This window comes from Vidua macroura, chromosome 2 (assembly GCF_024509145.1).
Source record: "Vidua macroura isolate BioBank_ID:100142 chromosome 2, ASM2450914v1, whole genome shotgun sequence".
NCBI lineage: Eukaryota > Metazoa > Chordata > Aves > Passeriformes > Viduidae > Vidua > Vidua macroura.
Genome location: NC_071572.1, coordinates 30952327 through 30970916, shown reverse-complemented (window position 1 = coordinate 30970916; position 18590 = coordinate 30952327). Strand labels below are relative to the sequence as shown.

Below are 18590 nucleotides of genomic sequence, written 5' to 3'. Positions count from 1 at the left end.
GACTCAGCAAACCACCATAGTTACTGGTTTTTTGGTTATTTCTAGAGCCTGAAGGACAAGCTACAAAGTGACCCTCTGCCCAGAGAAAAGCTTTTTAAATAAAATTCAAATGCTCACATTCTGAACCTGTGACCATAATGAAATATTCTGTGATTAAAAAATAAGAACACCAACAAACTCTGAAACTCCACAAAAGCCTGAAAAGATAGAAACAGTATTCCTAGGAATACATTCTTGTTTTTCAGTGCAAGAGAAATAACTTCTCAAGCAAAAAAGTAAAGTTAAAAACTCCAGTGTCAAAATTAGCATAATTTGGCCCTCTATCTCCTTCTAGATCACATATAAAAGGCAAAATCTTATCATTCTGCAAAGCAGGGTTAGCTAAAATTCTAATTTCTATTGGATGATATTTAAGCTAGAAGAGAAACAAAGAGTTTTGATGCTTTGTACACCACTAGTGGCTCAGAAATAGTCAACACAGCCAAAGATACGTAACATCTCTTTGCACCCTGCTTCACAGGTCTAGCATTATACTTCCCAATCCACAACAACTTCCCAATCCACAACCACCCTGTTAACTAAAGACTGCTAATCAAAGTCCAGTCCACATCAGGTAATGGAATGAAATGTTAAGTGTACATTCTATAAATTCTGTAAACATGTCTGTGTGCATACAGGACTTATAGAGCAAGGAATGTAGATCTGAATGTTGATGCTAATATTTGTTTTAGTCTCATCTATAGTATACACTAAAGAAAGTTATTTCTTTAAAATATTTGTATTATAAATGATTGCAAGACAGTGGCTTTCCATTATCCTGGGCAGTTGGGGTAACATGGCTAAGGGACCAACCCAGACGAAAACCACAGGTTTTATGGGGAACAATGGTTGGGATCACAGAATACAGATCTCAATGACTCTGTAAGAAGTGAACATGGATCGTCATGAGCTTTTTAATTCCAGTGCAGTACTACTTCCTGCTTCTGTCATATGTTTCACCAGTCTCTCTGCCAAGCATATATACAGTGCAGAGATATTTTTGCTACCTCTTCCAGTAGTCAACTTGAACCTGGCAGAATATAAACTTTATGGCTCTTCCCTACATATGAACTATTTCCAAAGATAAAATGAGGTTGCACTCTGACTCAACAAATAACCCTGCCAAAGTTGTGTCTAAATACATCACACGAGCAATGTTCCATCCAGACAATCCAATTTTTTGGTAACTGAAAGCTGCATGGAAGTATCACACACTGTAACAGCAAGTCTGCATTTCTGACCAGAGTTGACATGCTGTCATTGTCCTCTACTGCAAAAGAACTTGATTTATTTAACATATTCACATGCCACAAGCCTATATAAAAGGTGCAACTCCAGCAGAAATATGGGTGTCTCGGGCCACTGCTAATGAGTATCAGAATCTTTTCCTTGAATTGTAGATTGAATTCATCCCAGCTCAGCAGGGTTTAGAAGCTTTTTCCATCAAGTGGGTATTTTGTGGCTTGTTTGAGTTTCATGCCTCTACATTCCACCTCCCACATCAAACTCACCACTCTGCTTGGCACTAGTCTTCAAGCCCTTTGAGCAAAGAACTATCTTACATGTTTATACATTTCTAAGCACAAGAGTCCTATTCTTGGCTGAGTCTTCTGGAAAAGAGATGCTGCTACAGGGTAGAAAACTATTTTCTACCACATATTAAAAAGTCCAGAATTCGGCAAAAATAATTTTCACAAAAAAGTCAAAAGCTTTTTTAAAGATATTATATGCTTAAACACCTGTGATTTCAGACAATTCAGGGTTAACACTACTATTCCATATTAAAATTACTAAGCAGTACATTGCAAAGCAACTGAATTTTATTCTAGGTGGGAAATAAAGTCTCAGGGTGAAGTTTCATAACATTTTTGAGCCAAATTGCTGGCTGACTACTACCAAAAGGGATGACTCTGCTCTTCAGCCTCTGCTGGCCTAACAAGCTTTCCCCAACCTCGACAGTACTTCCAAGCTCACATGACCCCTATGATCACACTGGTGCCATGTGCAATTCAGCTCACTAAATCAACATAGAATTGACATAATTTTATGGTTTAGCTTTCCACAAGTTTAGCAAGACAAAGTGACTTACAAAAGCATCAGATAAAGCCAAATCAGATAGGCAAAAAAACAGGAATGGATGAGATCTTAAAATTATCTTAGCAATTTCCAGAAACTAACTTTTGGGTCATGACTATAACTAATGGCAGTATAAATGTAGATACAGAGTCCCAGTGAGCTGGCTGCTGTTCATGAAGTAATGCTGCTTATGTTTTTTTCCCTGCAATAAACCAGAGAGATAGGCTACCCTACCTTTTCCATAGGGTAACGGCTTAAAAAAAAAAAAGTTACAATCAAACAGCTCAATGTCTTATGCCACCTGACCCCACAGGATAAGCACTGCTAACTACAAGCACCTGATGTCACAGGGCCACCCAGCAAGTTCTGTTTTGCAGTTCGATCTTTGATGATATTTTAAATCAAGAGAAATGAAATTAGCTGAAGGATGCTTGAACCAATAGCTATCCCCAAAAACAGCCAACACCACCTCCATGTCCTCTGAGTAAAGATGAGAGTGTAAATTAGGAAAGAACAAATTTCAAAATCTTGCGAAACTTAAATACTAGAAAAAACAGTATGAGAAATTTAGAAATACCATCTGTCTAAAATATGAGCATCCATGGCATTTGCTAGAAAGGCATAGTATCATACAACTCACATAAAACATAGAAAAACTCCCAAGTCCTTTAGAATCAACTCCTCATGAGCAGGTAACTATTCTAAAACTATGTTATGTGCGTACTTTCATTTGAGCTTGACAGCAAAGAAATGATACTATGAGAACCTCCAGTTCAGTCGGTCCCCTAGAAAGAGAAGTCTTTGCTAAACTAATCCAGTTTCCAAACTGACTATTTTTGCAATTCAAAATGGTCCTTATTTCAGATCAGTTCTTCATAATCAGTACAATCGTGGACTAAATACTTCACACACAAGTAACAACTAAGAAATATAGATTTCTTTTGCTGGCTAAACATCACAATGACACAAAAAACAGCACAAAAGTTGTATAGCAGGTAACTGTTTATATCAGAGCTATACAAGGCAAAAGTCTTTGTATCTTATTACAACTAACTTGGGAGTCTGGGACAGACAATTGTTTTAATTGTCACAACTTGAGGAAGCATGAGCATGAGGTCCAGAAACCAGGATCACTGTACAATCCACACCAGCTTCAAACAATCTGTTTTCAATACATAATTTTTTGCTTTTATACATAGCATTTGAGATGGTTAATTCTTTGAAAAATAGGAAGACAGATTAACTTGAAACCAACTGTCAATTCCCCTCTAGGAATAATACTCAGTAGTTGCTACAGTCCATTTATAGCTTGTCACAAGTAGTGGTTTAACCTGGTTTTTCCTTCTGCTTACAGAAGACTGGCCTTCAGTTTCAACATTTCTGCATTTTTTGTTTAAGTCATGACCTCCCGAGCCCCTTCAGAGTTCACCAGTGATGAATAGCTTCTCTTCACAAATGTTATTGCTATATGTAACCAGGTAGTTCAATTCACTTTTTAGTTCAAGTATCACTTCTTTCACACAAGGATTCTTAGTGCCACAATACAATGATAAGTTCCAGCAAACTTCATCAACTGGCTTAGTTTCTTTTCTGTGCTTAAATTCTTCTGGGGCTTCAACCCCAAGAGGACTTGGGACATTCATAATCTTTATGCCAAATTCTAAGTGACTGGAATCCAGAATGAAAACCATTAAGTAAAATCAGAATAAGAAACATAATTTGTGAAATTAGGACTCTTAACAGCAACACAGTGAAAGGACTGTAAATCACCAAAAGGAAATGCTCTCTTGGACTTGTGTATCCAAAACAAGAAACAAGATGAGCTTATGAGCTGCATAGTCTTCCTTCATTCCCCTCTGTTTACCTATCTATAATATTTGAGAAGGGAGAATTATGTATCTTCTTTGAAAATGAAGACTGGGATGTTAGTTTTCTACCTAATAAATAAACAGAACTTGTTTAGAAGGTTTTTGGTTTGTGCACTCAGTATGACAATCCAGTCCCACAACTCCTGTCTTCCCCAAGCAACCTATGCTAAGGCATAGGCCAAGAAGTCAGTAGGTAGCCTAAGTAAACTCATGACCACCACTCCCAAATAATGAGAAGAGTTGCTATTGCGGAATGATTTAGGACTTTCTAAGACTTTCCAGGCACAACTGAAACATTCTTGTAAAGCTAAAGAAAAACTTACGGCAGAAAATGTGGGTAAGTGGAGGTATAATTATTCAAAAATAACTGCAAAAATTTTCATGAGATGATCAAAGCAAGGAATCTGTGGATGCTCTGAATTTATTAACATCAGATTCAGAGGAACTGTGCTTGTGAATACCTGACATATGCTACTTTCAGCTTCCCCGGACTTCAGCCCAGGAGATGGGTGAAATCCTTCAGAAGAAACTACACCTTTTTGTTTGAATTTAGGTATTTGACTATACACCTGTGTATGGATATCTGTATGTATGCGCACACACAACAAACTGGTCTTTGTTGTTGACCAATGTGAGTGCTCGCTACCCAGACTGACCACTTACTTTGGCAGTAGCAAATGGCACAGAAAGAAATCCCCACCCTGAGCCAGCGCTGTAACCAGTGTAACGAGAGGTACATGCAGGTTAACACGGCCAAGCACAAGGTTCTGCACCTGGGTGGGGACAACCCCTGGAATCACTACAGGCTGTGGAATGAGCTGATCGAGACCAGCCCTGAAGGACTTGGGGTGCTGGTGGATGAGAGGCTGGACATGACCCAGCAATGTGCACTCACAGCCCAGAAAGCCAATCATACCCTGGGCTGCATCCAAAGCAGTGTGGCCAGCAGGGCCTGGGAGGGGACTCTGCCCCTTTATTCTGCTCTGGTGAAACCCCACCAGGAGTGCTGTGTCCAGCTCTGGGGTCCTCAGCACAGGAAGGACACTGGCCTGTTGGAACAAGTCCAGACAAGAGGCACCAAGATGATCAGAGGTATGGAGCACCTCTGCTATGAAGAGAAGCTGAGAGAATTGGCATTATTCAGCCTGGAGAAGAGAAGGCTTCAGGGTGATGTAATTGCCACCTTCCAGTATGTGAAGGGAGAATACAAGAAAAAGGGAGAGAAACTACTACAAGAGCATGTAGGGACAGAACAAGAGGGAATGGCTTCAAACAGAGTAGGTTTAGATCAGATATTAGGAAGAAATTCTTTCCTGTAAGGGTGGTCAGGCACTGGAACAAGTTGTGGATGCCCCATCCCTGGAAGTCTTCAAGACCAGGCTGGATGGAGCTCTAAGCAACCTGGCCTAGTGGAAGGTGTCCCTGCTCATGACAGGGGAGCTGGAGCTATATAAACTTTAAGGTTCTTTGCAACCCTGGCTATTCCATGATGATGCTGGGGTTTTTTTAGGAGATGTGCCCAAGGCAGTTGTGCTTTATGGTCAACCCAATGTTATCACTGAGCAAGCATTGATCCTGCCAGGCTTTTCAGGGAAAACAAGGGAGGAGGCATCCACTTTGCAAATGGTAGATGATGTCAGATACTAAGGAGGACTCTTCATGTATGGGCAGCAAAACTCTAAGAACTCAACAACTTCACCAGCAAAAGCATTGATAACTACAGATTCAGTATTGAAATAGGTAGATTTTCTGTTCATAGCAGAATATTGAATGACATTACTTAATTTCAACTGACATTGCATAGTCAAGTTCCCAAATGCTTTTCTGACATTGCCTTTGAAACTCTCAAAGCTGCAAAATCTTTTTTGAAGTAAAATCTTCACAACATAAGGCTTCTATGCTTAGCCTTGAAGCTTCAAGTTTCTACTCAAGTTTTCTACATCTTTCTTTGGTCCACAGATATTACTTTTTTCATCAACTCAGACCAACAAGACTAGGAAGAATCAGATGAAACTAGCTAGTGGAGAGATCAAAAGAAATGGAAATATTTTTTAATCTATAGCCTAGTTTATTTGGAGATTATTTGACACTGGATACCAAGGATGCTAAAAGTCCATATCTGTTCAATAGATAAATGGAATAAAAACGTATTCTATTTTTTAAGGTAACAAACTACATAAGCTCAGAACACAAAGGGAAAGTATTTCAGTGTGTTTACTTATTGTTAACAAACCAAACTTCTGATCTGACCCAACATATTATCAAGTTTCCCCCTAGATTCAAAGAAAAATACGAAGAGCACCATGTTTCTGTATTTTTCAGGAAAAATACAGGGAAAAACCACAAATGCTCTAATTCTTCAAGGTCCTTTAATTTAAACTCAAATCTGAATTGTTTTCTTGGCCTGTACTGGTTCTAAGTTGGTATTTTAAGCACCTCTGACATAAAACCAGCAATGTTACACTGCTGCTTAGTGGAGGCAGATCAATACAAAATGGCTACAGAGCAAAAATGGCCTATCCCAAGCAAATGCTACAATTGTAAAACTTGTGTTAAAAATCAATATAGAAGTTACAGGAAGGGGCAACACTTCAAATCAGCCAGAAATTACAGTAAAAAGTCATTACAACCTTACCTCTCTCCTACAATTGGTTTATTAAGAGGATTCTTGGAACTGCTTAACAAATGCAATTACAGCATGAAAATCAAGGAATTGTGACTGAAAAGGCAATATTAGAGCTGAGTGCTCTAATGATTCCTGAAAACAACAAGAAGATTCAGAAGTCAGGAACAGTATCCTTTCAATATAAATCATTATTTTAGTTCTTTACTTCAACTGGGAGTTGCATTCAATTTTACAGAATGGTAAAATACACTCAACACTACTTGGGAAACTGCACTAATAATTTACCTTACATGCCATGGGGTCAGGGGCTTTCCTGTTTGTAAGAATTAATAGCAATTCCATCACTTCCTTTAAAAAGCAACAGCTCCTAGGTTTCCAAAATTACCTCAGTGGAGCACAACCATTTGTTCAAGATGCTAACTCATCATGCCCCGAACAAACACCTGATGTGAGTCAGCTCAAAGAGGTGAAGTCAGGAACATGGAAGACAGAACTTTATTTTACTTTGGATATTCACTGACAACTAGAACCTGACAAAACGTACTATCAACAGTCCCCAGGATTCTGCCAAAATACATCACATACAGCACCTTACCAGAGACTGCCAGTCTCTATGTTAATATGGAAAAACCTTAGATTATTTCTTGACCCTACCCTGCACAGCTTCTGCACTGCTTTCTTGCTTTGGCATTCAAACCAATCCACCTGCATTTGCAAGAATGGCTCTGCAAGGTACCTGAGCAGTGTCTTCGCCTAAGAGAAACCACCTTTCTCTCTTCCAGGGTTATTTACTTTCATAAATCAAGACACTGAAGAGGTGTGCATTAATTGAGGCAAAGCAAATAAGGAGGTTAAAACCAAGAATTCCATTACACTGGGACTTGGATAAAGTATTTATATATCACTGGGAATGGAAAAGCAAAACGAACAGAAGAGTTAACCACAGAATGGCCAAGCTTTACTTCTGCAAGTAACTGAATTTCAAATCACCAGTTTCTGCACTACCAAATAGGTAGAATACCAACCAGGAAACCTGAAACCTTGAGATAGGAAAGGAGTTGCTTTACCCAAGAGCTAACTCTGAAATTCAGGGACCACAGTTTGCCTAGGAATTTAAAGCAAGGAATATGGAATATACAATCCTTGCTATGGGTATATCAAACTAAAAGTATCTCCTAGGGAAATTGCATGGTCACGGATTCCTTAGCTACAATAGCAGCAGTCCTTAAGTTGATTTTGAAATAAAAGCCACAGGAATGGAAGTTATCATTACAGCCTAGAATTCAGGGCTGTTCTGCATGCTCATCTGTCTTCTGCTGAGCACTGAGAAAGAAGCCTTTCCTAATTCTGACTTCTATCTTATGAGCACCAGATATTCCACGTGAAATACAGAGTGAGGGGATCACAGACACATGTTTTCCCTAAAAACATTTGTGTGTCCAATTAAATGCTGTCTGGTTTCCACAACAGAGCAAAAAGCTGCTCACGGGGCAGAGCACTACAAATACCTATCTGTTAGATAAAGACACTTCCACAAGCATACTGTATGACACATGTCTAAGAATTCCTCATGATTTTTTGCATCCACTTAAGGTTTGCTCTCTTACTTCCAACTCTTTTTTGTAATGCCATGGCCACTCTCATTTCTATTTGTTTCCAATTTTTTCCTCATTTTGCTATGCTTAGGTAAACACATGGCACTATCACCAAATTAATCTACATTGCATTCTTGATGCAGGGTTTCAACATTTGGATATTTAGCTCCCTTGTTATATATACATCAGGCAAACCTCCTAAGAGCTGACAGAGATCTCAGTGATAATAATATACCCCTTTAATTAAAAGAGAAAAATGTTGAATTAAAAAATACCCCATTCTCTATGAAATAAACAATAGCTAACAAATTAAATGGGGAAAGTACATGGCAGGGTCAGGCCAGTTATTTTTTTCCTGCTTGTCCTCGGTTATTAAAAAAAAGTCTGTGTAATCACATTAATTTTTTTCTACCTATTCAAAGCCAGATTTAATTCCTACTTTTTTTTTTTAATCTCTCTAGTAAAGGAAAGGGATGGTAGAAAGATTGAAAATTTGCCATAAAAATTCTTCCAAGAAGTCATGTGCGTCAAGGGATCAGAAACAACTAATGAAAATTGGCACTCTGTTACAATACACTATCACTGCACCAGAACAGGCTGTACCAGAGTGTATGTACTATTCAGAAAGATGGACTGGTCCTAGGTTTGTAGGGCTCATTACTAAATAATGTACTGAAAAAACACATATTGTACACAGAAAAAAATGTACCACCACTTTACAGTTGAGGCTTGAAATATACTAATTGTTCCTGTTAGCACTTTGCTTTTAAAATAATCTTTCTTCAAGAAGTTAAACATCAGTGAGTCACACGGCAGGTGTCTGCTCTGTGCCTCTACTAACACTGTCCTACCAGTGACCTCCAGTGTGACAGCTTGGGATTATTTACTAACAGGGATTTGGTACATTATCCAGCAGAAGAAATGGACTGAATGAAAGACCAGTATGGTGGGAATGGGTAATAACTACATGCTTGAGGCAAGATGGCACAGAATTTGTCAGAGATTTGGGTTTCTGTCTGATCTTGGATTTAATTTGTGTTAAATGTCATAAACCTTAGTAAGACAGGACTATTCCAGAAACAAATTTTAGCTGTAACTTCTTGCAACTAATGGTTATTAGGTAACTGTTCAAAACAGTTCTATTTGAGCAACAATTGCATCTAAATGAATAAAGAATTCAGATTATAAAATTGAAGTCCCCTGGTTTTGGTTCTTTGGATTTTGGTGGCAAATCCAGGTAGAACCTGGATTTTAGATCAAGATGGATAACAAACATCAACTCATCTTTTCATTAAGACAATTATTAACACAAACAGAATATTCACAGCCGTGTCATTCTGAAGACTGTAACCTTAATTTTAAAGCATCAGAAATAATGGAATATTACAGCACAAACACACAGACTTTCTACCAAAAAAAAAAAAAACAACCCAAAAAAACCCCAAAAAACAAAAAAAAAAAAAACCAAACAAAAAAAACAACAACACAAAAACAAACGTGCTGGTGATACTATGTTCCTCTTCCTTCTTAAGGTTAACGTGCCATTACAGCCCATTTCCCATCAGGGGCTTTTAGCTCAGTATCACAGGTCAAGTCAATGGTAACTGTATAGCAAAAAGCATCAAAATCAGTCGGGGAAAGGGTCAAGATGTGAACACATCTGTCCCTCAGTGTTGGTAAGCACGGGCTTACTCATCAAGCACAGGTCCTCCCTCTTCCCTTCAGCACACCAGTTATACCCAGCACTATTGCTCAGCAAATACAACTTGTGACAAGCACTACGGGAAACCGCAGACAAGATTCACGCCGCTACAGCGCGGGGAGCGTTCCAGAGGGCACGGCCGCGCCAGGGCTCGGGCTTCCCCTCTCCTCCCCCTCCAACCTATTTCCCTGCAGTGACCCCTCCGCGCTGGCAGAAAGCTGTGGCACAGCCTCGCTCTCCCCAGCTCTGCCCGGGGGACCCGTGTTGTGTCTACAGCGCAGGCCCCATGTGACAAACACAGATACAGACGCACAGACAAGACAGACAGACAAGACAGACGCACAGGTGCGGGGAGGGGCGGGTGACCCGGACACGCGCACACCTGGCGCGCCCCCGCGGCGCCTCGCGGGCGCGCACGGGGTCTGTCCCCGTGTCCCCCCTCCGCCCTCCCGCGCGGGCAGCCGAGGCCCCCACGCGCCGGTTACATAACGCCGCGCGCCGTTCCCCTTTCCCTTCCCTTCCCCCCGTTCCCGCGCCGGGAAGAGAACGGGAAGGCCCAGGCCGCGGGCCCAGGGAGGGGCTGGGAGGCAGGGCAGCGGCTGCGGGCCCCGCGTCTGCCTCCCGCTCCCCTCCCTTCCTCCGTGCCTTCCTTCTCCCCGTCCCCGAGCCACCCTCCGCACGTCCCTCCCGCCGTGGGTCCGCCGCGCCGTCGGGGGGGGAAGAGCCCGCTCTGCCACCGCTCACCTTCTGCCGCGTCCCAGACACACATTCCCGGGAGCACCGCCGCTGCCTCCTGCCCTGCCGGGCCGTGCGTGTGTGTGTGCGTGGTGTGTGTCTGTGGGGCTTCACATCGCGGCTCCCCCTCCGGCACGGACGGACGCACGCAACCGCCGCCTCCTGCCCGCCTTCTTCCTCCTCCTCCACCCCAGCGCCGGCCGCTCTCTCTCCCTCTCTCCCTCCCTCTCTCCCTCTCCCCGCACCTCGCTCGGTGTCCCCGGCACGGCCCCTCCTCCACCCCCACCCCCTTCCCTTCCCGCGAGCGCGTCACGGGAGAGTCTCGCGCCACCAACCCGCCGCCGCCGCGCGGTCAACAAACGGCGCGCGCCGGCCCGGGCAGGGCCCCTGGGCCGCGGCGCCCCCTAGCGGCACGCCCGCAGGGAGAGAAGCGCCTGGCGGCGGCGGGGGCGCTCGCGCGGCGGCACGTGACGGCGGGGAGGGGCGGGGCGGGGCGCGGCGCGAGAGCTCGCGCGCCACTCCAGTCGTGCGGGCGGGCTGCGGCGGGCGCGGGGCGGCGGCGCCCCCTGGCGGCCCGACGGGCGCGCCGCAAGCACGGGCGGGCGGGGATTCGGTAGCGGGACGGGAGCGGCGGCCGGCACCGGGGATTGCCGAGCCCAGCGCAGCCCGGAGCTCCCGCGCCCGGGGACCGCCCTGCGGCCAGAAAGCGGGTGGGGGAGGCCCGAGTGGGGTTGTGGCGGTGCTTGCCCCCGCTGCGCCCAGCGGGACTGGGACCCGGGAGCCGGGTCACCGCCCAGCCCTGTCCCTGGCCAGGCTGGGTCCTCCTGGATGGACTGGAGCTGAGCCAGGTTCAGGCCTCGCCACCCTCGCTGTAGAAGGACTTTGCTCCTCAGAAGAAGGGCCTGCTTGTTCCACTCACGTGCTGGATACAGGAATAACACCCACTGTCTCTTGCCATGTGATTCTGCATTTTTAATTGCAGAATCACAGAATCTTTTAGATTGGCAAAGACTTCCAAGATTGTCAAGTCCAACCTTTAGCCAGTTACCACCTTGTCAACCAAACCACAGCATTATGTGCCACATCCAGTTATTTATTGAACACCTCCAGTGATGATGACTCCACCACCTCCCTGGGCAGCCCATTCCAATATTTAACAAGTCTTTCCATTAAGAAATTCCCCCTGATGTCCAACCCAGACCTACCCTGGCACACCTTGTCCTGTCAGTAGTTGCCTGGAAGAAGAGAGTGAACCCCCACCTGGCTACAACCTCCTTTCAGTACACCGGGGATACTCTGAAGTGTATCCATGGGGAGGCTGGGAAGAACGGATGGCCAATTGTGGGGGAAAACATAGGGTATGTGGAGATTCTTGTATAGGAAAGCAGGTGTAATAGTGGTATGGGAATGTAGGGGAACTAAGAGAGAAATCCCTAGAAACACCAGTCTTATTAATTGTGCTACTTTATGCAATTTACATAAAAATTACTATTGACTTCTTCTGATTCTGGTATATGGAATTTGTTATATAAATAGCAAATAGTCCCAGTCCTACAACTGTGTCCACATAAACAGATCTGCTATGAGTCCCCAGTGATACTAGGCAAAACTCCAATTTGGTTATAACCACACCAGTCAGATGGACTCAGACCCATATGGATTTAGTTCCAGGGATAAAGCTGTCACTGTAAGACGAGGGCTTGTGGGGAATTTTCTTTTCTCCATCTGCGTAGCCACAGTTACCCTGTTCTGTGAAAAAATGTTACAATTTCAATTTTTTTCTCTACTTTGCATGATAACATAAAAAACTTAATGAATGTCCAGCCTTTCACCTGTATCTAGTTACACACTACTCAAGATATCCATGCAGGATAAGGAAAACTCGAGTTCAGGTCTGTGTCTCTCAAGCTGAGCATCAGCTATTTTAGCCAGAATGGTTGCTGCATTCCACTTTGAGAAATATTTATAGCTCAACTCTTAGCACCTTCATGAGAAAAACCCAAATATTTGACTTTTGCTCAGTATTTTAATGAAACTTGTCTTCACAATATGGGTGTTCCCTGCCAGAGGGAAGCACTAACTAGAGTTTTAAGCAGCTTTATGTCAAATTTGGAGACATTGTGACTGGCCGCTTTCAGTCTAATTTTTATCAGCAATTATACTACCTGAAAAAAAAATTCTGAAATGTACTGTTTAAAAAATATATGTTATCTAGAATATATCCATTTCACTGGGCCAGCATTTTCCAGTTTTGCCAGGAAGTGACTCTACCAATCCCAGGCCTTGACAGTCTGAAGTAAACTAACTGTTAAAAGTATTGCATGACTGGATATGTGCATTATTTTTTTCTTACAGAGCTATTTCTCTAGGGGGCAGTTGTGGAGCAGAAAGGCAGAAAGACAAGTGGAATAGGGATTAATTTAAGTTAGCAAGAACAGCTTTAAAATGGTTAGTCAATGATTGTATTTTATTTTTAAATAGAAACTGACATATAAGCAAATTATAAGAGGAACCAACAATTATTTAGAGAGGCATGTGGGAACAGCTATTTTGTTTTGTGAAATATAGCTGGGGTAAGAGTTACCAGTGCAAAAACCTGAAATAGCCATTCTATACTTTGAGCAAAGAATAGATACAGTTAGTTAAAATAGGCCAATATTAGTTTAGGAAGAAACATAAAACAGAATTAATGTTAAAAAGAGGATAAAAATAGGGAATGTCTAGGAAATGGGCCAAAAAAGAAAAGTAGTGAGTTATCTTCTGTCTTTTAACGCCCTCACGCTGTATAACTCATCTTCACCTGCGAGCTCCTGAACTGACAGAGAAACATCTTAGGTTATAGTAGCCAGACTGGGAACTGGGTTTATTGCTTAGTCATTGGTAAATATTTACAGGGTGAAGCCTGGTTCAGGCCTGCTGACTTCAGTAAAAGCATTCTTGCCGTCTTCATTGAGTTTGGAATAAAATCTGAGGATGGGGAGAGAGGCACTAGGTGTTCAGTGGGACTGAGGCTTCAGCTGGGGCATCTCAATGAGGTGTTATTGTTGAGCAGCTGTTACCTATGAATCTCACTTTCTGAGTCAAAATCTGCCCCAGTTTACAGAAAGTATGTCTGATATAATTTCAGTAACTTCAGCACAAAGGCATTTCCAGGTGAAACTCGAGAGGCTCAGGGCCATGCTACTTGCAGCCTAATATAGGAGGCATTACCAAGCAGTGATTGTGGCTGCTATGGCCTCTGACAGTTTCTGTTGTGATATCTTTCCATCTCACATTGTCAGAAAGAGCACGTAAAGCCACCAAGGGAAGATCCCTCCCCATGCTGATATTTCTGTCTATTCTTTCTAGCCTCACGTGTTTCCCAGGGCGAAGTTGGCCTGTCAACTACACACCAATGCAAGGGCCAACAGAGCTCCAATCTTCTGCCATTCCACAGAGGAAGAAGAAAACTTGGACTATGCCATTGCTTGCTGTTTTGCTGGTCTCTAGGTAGTTATGTTTAAAAGGCAGAGCACTTCCAATTGCTTGGCTCTACCAGAGCATAGCGTTGTATAGCAGAATTGTATAGTAGAAGATGTCTTTGCCATCTTCATCCATTTCCAGAGAGGGTCCATAAGGTGAAACTGACAACCAGTTGCTGCTCACCGCTTTACCATGGCAGTCACTGGCCTGCAGCTGCTGTAAGCAGCAGCTGTGACAGACAAATAAACAATTGAGAATAGCAGCAGTGGACTTTTTCCCCTGTTATATGGGAGAAAGGTCCTTACTTCTCACTCTGTAGTTCTGGTTCAGGAGCTCTTGGATCACCTGTGTCAAATTCACTCTGGGTGGGTTCAACTCAGGTTCGGTTCTCAGCCGCAAATTCGGAGGTGATTTTTATTCGGGCAGCACAGGGATGAGAATAGGGGACACTGAATCCATCTCTGTCTCTGGACCCTTTCATACCAACAGGTTCAGCCTTGTAATTAATTCAGGTGTTTGTCTCCGCCCAAGGCACAGAAGGCTGTTTCAGTAGCGATGTCTCTTATCCCCGGCACAACCAGCGCGGCTGCCCGCGAGTGGCTCAGGCTGTGGCCGTCAGTGCGGTGCTGTTCTCCGCGCAGACACGTGTTACACACGCACCCCCTGCGGCAGCCAGCCGGGATCAGGGATCGGCGCGGCCAGCGCAGCCCCGGGCTGGGGATGGCCCCGGGCAGCCGTGTGCAGCGGGGAGCGCGGCAGCCTGTGCGCCCGGGGCGGCGGTGGCTGCCGGCGAGGCGGTGCTGCATTGCGGGCACGGCCCGCCCCGCCCGGCCCCTCTGCCCTCGGGCCGCCATCCGGAGAGCCCCGCCGGCGGCCCCGCTGACAGCGCCGCCGTCCTCCCGCCCCTCAGAGCCGGCCGCAGAGCCGGAGGGACGGGAAGCGTGCTCGTCCGTAGTTTCGCACGTCTCTCGCAGGGCCGAGGTAATTATGAACGACAGACACATTTCACAACTCCTGCAATGCTGTAGTAACACAGCCTGCTGTAGTAATGCCCTAAATATTGACATGTAAAAGCTGCAGGATTATTGCAGGCGTTTCCTGGCCGAGCACTATTGTTTTGTCTTAACCAGTGAAGCTGCTGTTGTAAAAGCTCATCTGTAGCATTTGGTTGTAGCATTAATATACTGCATATCACTGCCTACACCTACCTTTTAATCACGATGCCTATTTTTTTTAGCTCCTAAGCCACAGTGCAGTCAGATATTTTGAAGTGGAATAGATGTTTTATTACAATTATGATTAATTAGTACATCCCTGTTCCACTGGTATGATTTTTAAACATCCCAGAAAAAAACCCCAAACAAATAAGAAAAACCTGCCAGACCTCTGCAGGATAATCTACACTTGCAAACAACCTGTTCCCCCCTCCCCCCCCCCCAAACATTTTTCTCAGCATGTAACTAAGAACAGTCCTGAAAGGATAAAATAACATAAAATCAAAACTTGCAGAGAGCAGCAGTCTATGTTTGGGCCTGGCATTAGGGGAGGTGGCTGTGAGGCTCTTTGCACAGAAGGCATTCTCAAGGCAAGAATAAAGACCTAGGTAAAAAATTGTGGGAAACAAAGCAATTATGAAAAACAAACAAACCTGGAAACGCTGTTGGAAAGAATCAGAGCCAACCTTAGCTTCAGGCATTTTACTAATGATGGAGCAATATGGTTGTTGTGTTACTACTGCAGATTACAGGACCAATGGTGGAAGGGAAAGGTGTCACCAACAGATATTTGTCTCACGTCTTCAAACTGCCCAGCTAAGACAAGTAAAACATGCTGGCATGTGGTATTCACATACCCTCTCAACAGAGAGAGACGTAGCTTTCTCAGGATTTCTCCTGAGTGTAGCTGTGAGAGAAGCAGAGAAGAGAGGATCAAAACAATTCTTATCTCATTTGCTGCTCCTGTGTTTGTGTTCATGTGGAATGTATTATGGAGATTGTTTAACCAAGGTGATTGCTTGATTGGATTCTGGTGATGGTGTTTTGGATTGATTGACCAATTAGGTCACAGCTGTGTTGGGACTCTCAGGCAGAGATTCACGAGTTTTTCTAGATAGTGATAGTTCTTATTAGTGTAATATAGTGTAATAAAGTTATAGTATAATATAGTATAATAAAGTAATTAATTAGCCTTCTGAAATCATTTGAGTTCTGCACATCATTCATCCCGCTGGTCGGACACCATGTTTACTATACTGGCACGTGGGCATGTTCTCATGGCTTTATTTTACGAACCTACTTTATCCCCCAGGAGTCATTTCGGAGAGGTGCACTAGTGCCCAGAATGAAGCAATGCATCAGGCCTATTTTACACAAAGTGTTGATTTACTGAAGAGTCTAAAGATCTCTTTGTTCTGTCTTCCTCTTGCTCATTACCATTGGTGGGTGCAACACTCTGTTGATGCAGACCCTGTGGGCACAGCTGAATGGTGAAGAATCCTCCTCCAGTCATACATCAGGGCTGCATCTGCCCTTGCAACTGGGAAGAATTCATAAAAATAAGTTTTATTTTGGCTAATTTGTGCTGAAGCAGTTTAGGACACTGCAGTAGAATTTATTTTAGTTGAAAATTGTACATCTGCAAAGATTTCTACATCATCTCAATAGTGCTTTGGTATCTCCATTTCAGCAGTTCCCTCCATGCAAAATTGCTTGTGTGAAGAGCAAAAATACATGATTGGATTGCCACCTGCAGCCCCATTTTTAATGAATCTGAAACTGGGGCTCAATACTCAAAGATATTAAGAGTATACTATGCATATATAGATATAATGTGTACCTTTATTTTGTTGGCCTTTTATTTTCATAGTCTTCCTAGGCTAATACTCACTAATTACAAAACTGATTACAAGTTTTGCTTCTCTATTTCAAAGAGAAGTTGGAGTCCTTGATCTTATTTGCTGTTGTTCCTACAGTTTCTTGGTTGTTCCCAGCTGAGCTTGGAGCATTGTTGGACACAGATGTTTGTACAGGGTTCTGCCTAAGGCAGTTGCTTGCTACAGCGTAGGACAGTCTATTCAAAACAACAAAGTCACTGTTAGACAACTGGAAGAAACCTCAAACCAACAACAAAACCCTGGGTAGGCATATTGGATCACAATAATATAAAGAAGCCTAAAGCTGTGTCTTTCACCTAACTGCTCTGTTTCTCCCTATCCAGAGACATGGATCTCTCGTGACAGTGACCCAGCAGATGGACTCCCTGCTGACTGTAGGACTTTGCAAGGCCCCTTGCTGACCTGTTTACAAGTTGCATAGGAGGAGAGTTCTTACTCTCTGAAATGTTTGTTTTCTGCTGTGAACTCTAGGAAGGGGAAGGATATTTCTCTTATGAGGCCAGTTAGCTCCAGTTCTTTTCCCTTTTTCTGCTTGGAGCCAGTGTTTTCCTCCTCCTCAGAATCTTTTGAGATCTCAGTTGTATGGAAGTCCACATATTTTACTTCCGGTCAAGATTTTTTTTTTTAATTTTTTTTTTCGTGGGTATTGTGATTAGAGATTTAATGGATGCCATTCACAACATTCAAACAGGCTTACATAGTCTCTTCTCTCTGCAGAGGCAAGGAATTATTGCTGGGGTTCTTTCTCTTTAAAGCCATAGGAGAGCTCAGCTTCTACCATGGTAGAAATGGAGTCAGTGTATTTGTTCTGTCTCTCAGGGTTCCTGAATAACAGTGAATACCAAACAAATTACAGATTCTGTTGCTACTTGCAGTTAACAGGCAGAAAAGATCCTGAGGTACTTTGGAATACAGACCTGTACTCTGGCATACTTTTTCATGTTATGGCTTGTGTTATTTTTAAGAATGTAAGTATTGAAAAATAGTATTGGCATCAGTGAAGTGGATGTAGTGGATTTAGTGAATGCTGATACAGAAGATGCAATTTGAACCCAAAGTGAAGGATTGAATTAATTTCTCCTAATTTAGATACCCACAGCTGAGCAAGCCTTGAATGTACCTGACTATACAGACTCTAGGGTGACAAGCTCATATGTAAATGTCTAGGGTTTGGAATGTTTGATATTAGCTAAGATAAATGTTAGTCACAAAAGTCAGTCTTTCATATTCTTCTCACTTCTCTGCTATGCATCACAGTCTTCTTAACACTTTATCCTTTGGCTGTTCTGAGGTACAGAGAAACTGACAGCTCGTGAGAAAACAGCTTCTTGAATGGATCTGGCCTATGCTGGCTCTCAGCCCAGTGTGGAGTCCCAGAGAGAGTCAGAATTACCACAACACTAAAGGAAGTGATAAACAAGTAGAATGTGGATAGTAAAATGGGAAAAAAAGAGGACAGTATGTCAGCAAGGATTAAATGGCATGAGTATTACAACCATGACAGTAGTAGAAAACAAAAAAAAAATCTGTGCTGAGGCTAGAGGTACGAAAATATCCAGAGGATGTTTGTGAGCCAGAGGAGGAAACTAGTCAA

At 43.2% G+C, this 18590-nt stretch overlaps 1 protein-coding gene across 10 annotated transcripts in view; it reads right to left on the bottom strand.

The window, feature by feature from the left end:
• REV1 (REV1 DNA directed polymerase) overlaps window positions 1-10898 on the bottom strand; it is a 70881-nt gene extending 59983 nt beyond the window's left edge. For 8 of the 10 annotated variants that reach the window (XR_008435672.1, XR_008435673.1, XR_008435674.1 and 5 more), the window contains exon 1: window positions 10651-10898. The gene's annotated coding sequence lies outside the window, so the exon portion shown is untranslated. The remainder of the gene's footprint in view (window positions 1-10650) is intronic. The other 2 variants (XM_053970086.1, XM_053970088.1) reach the window with 1 other exon arrangement.
• Window positions 10899-18590: the final 7692 nt, after the last annotated feature.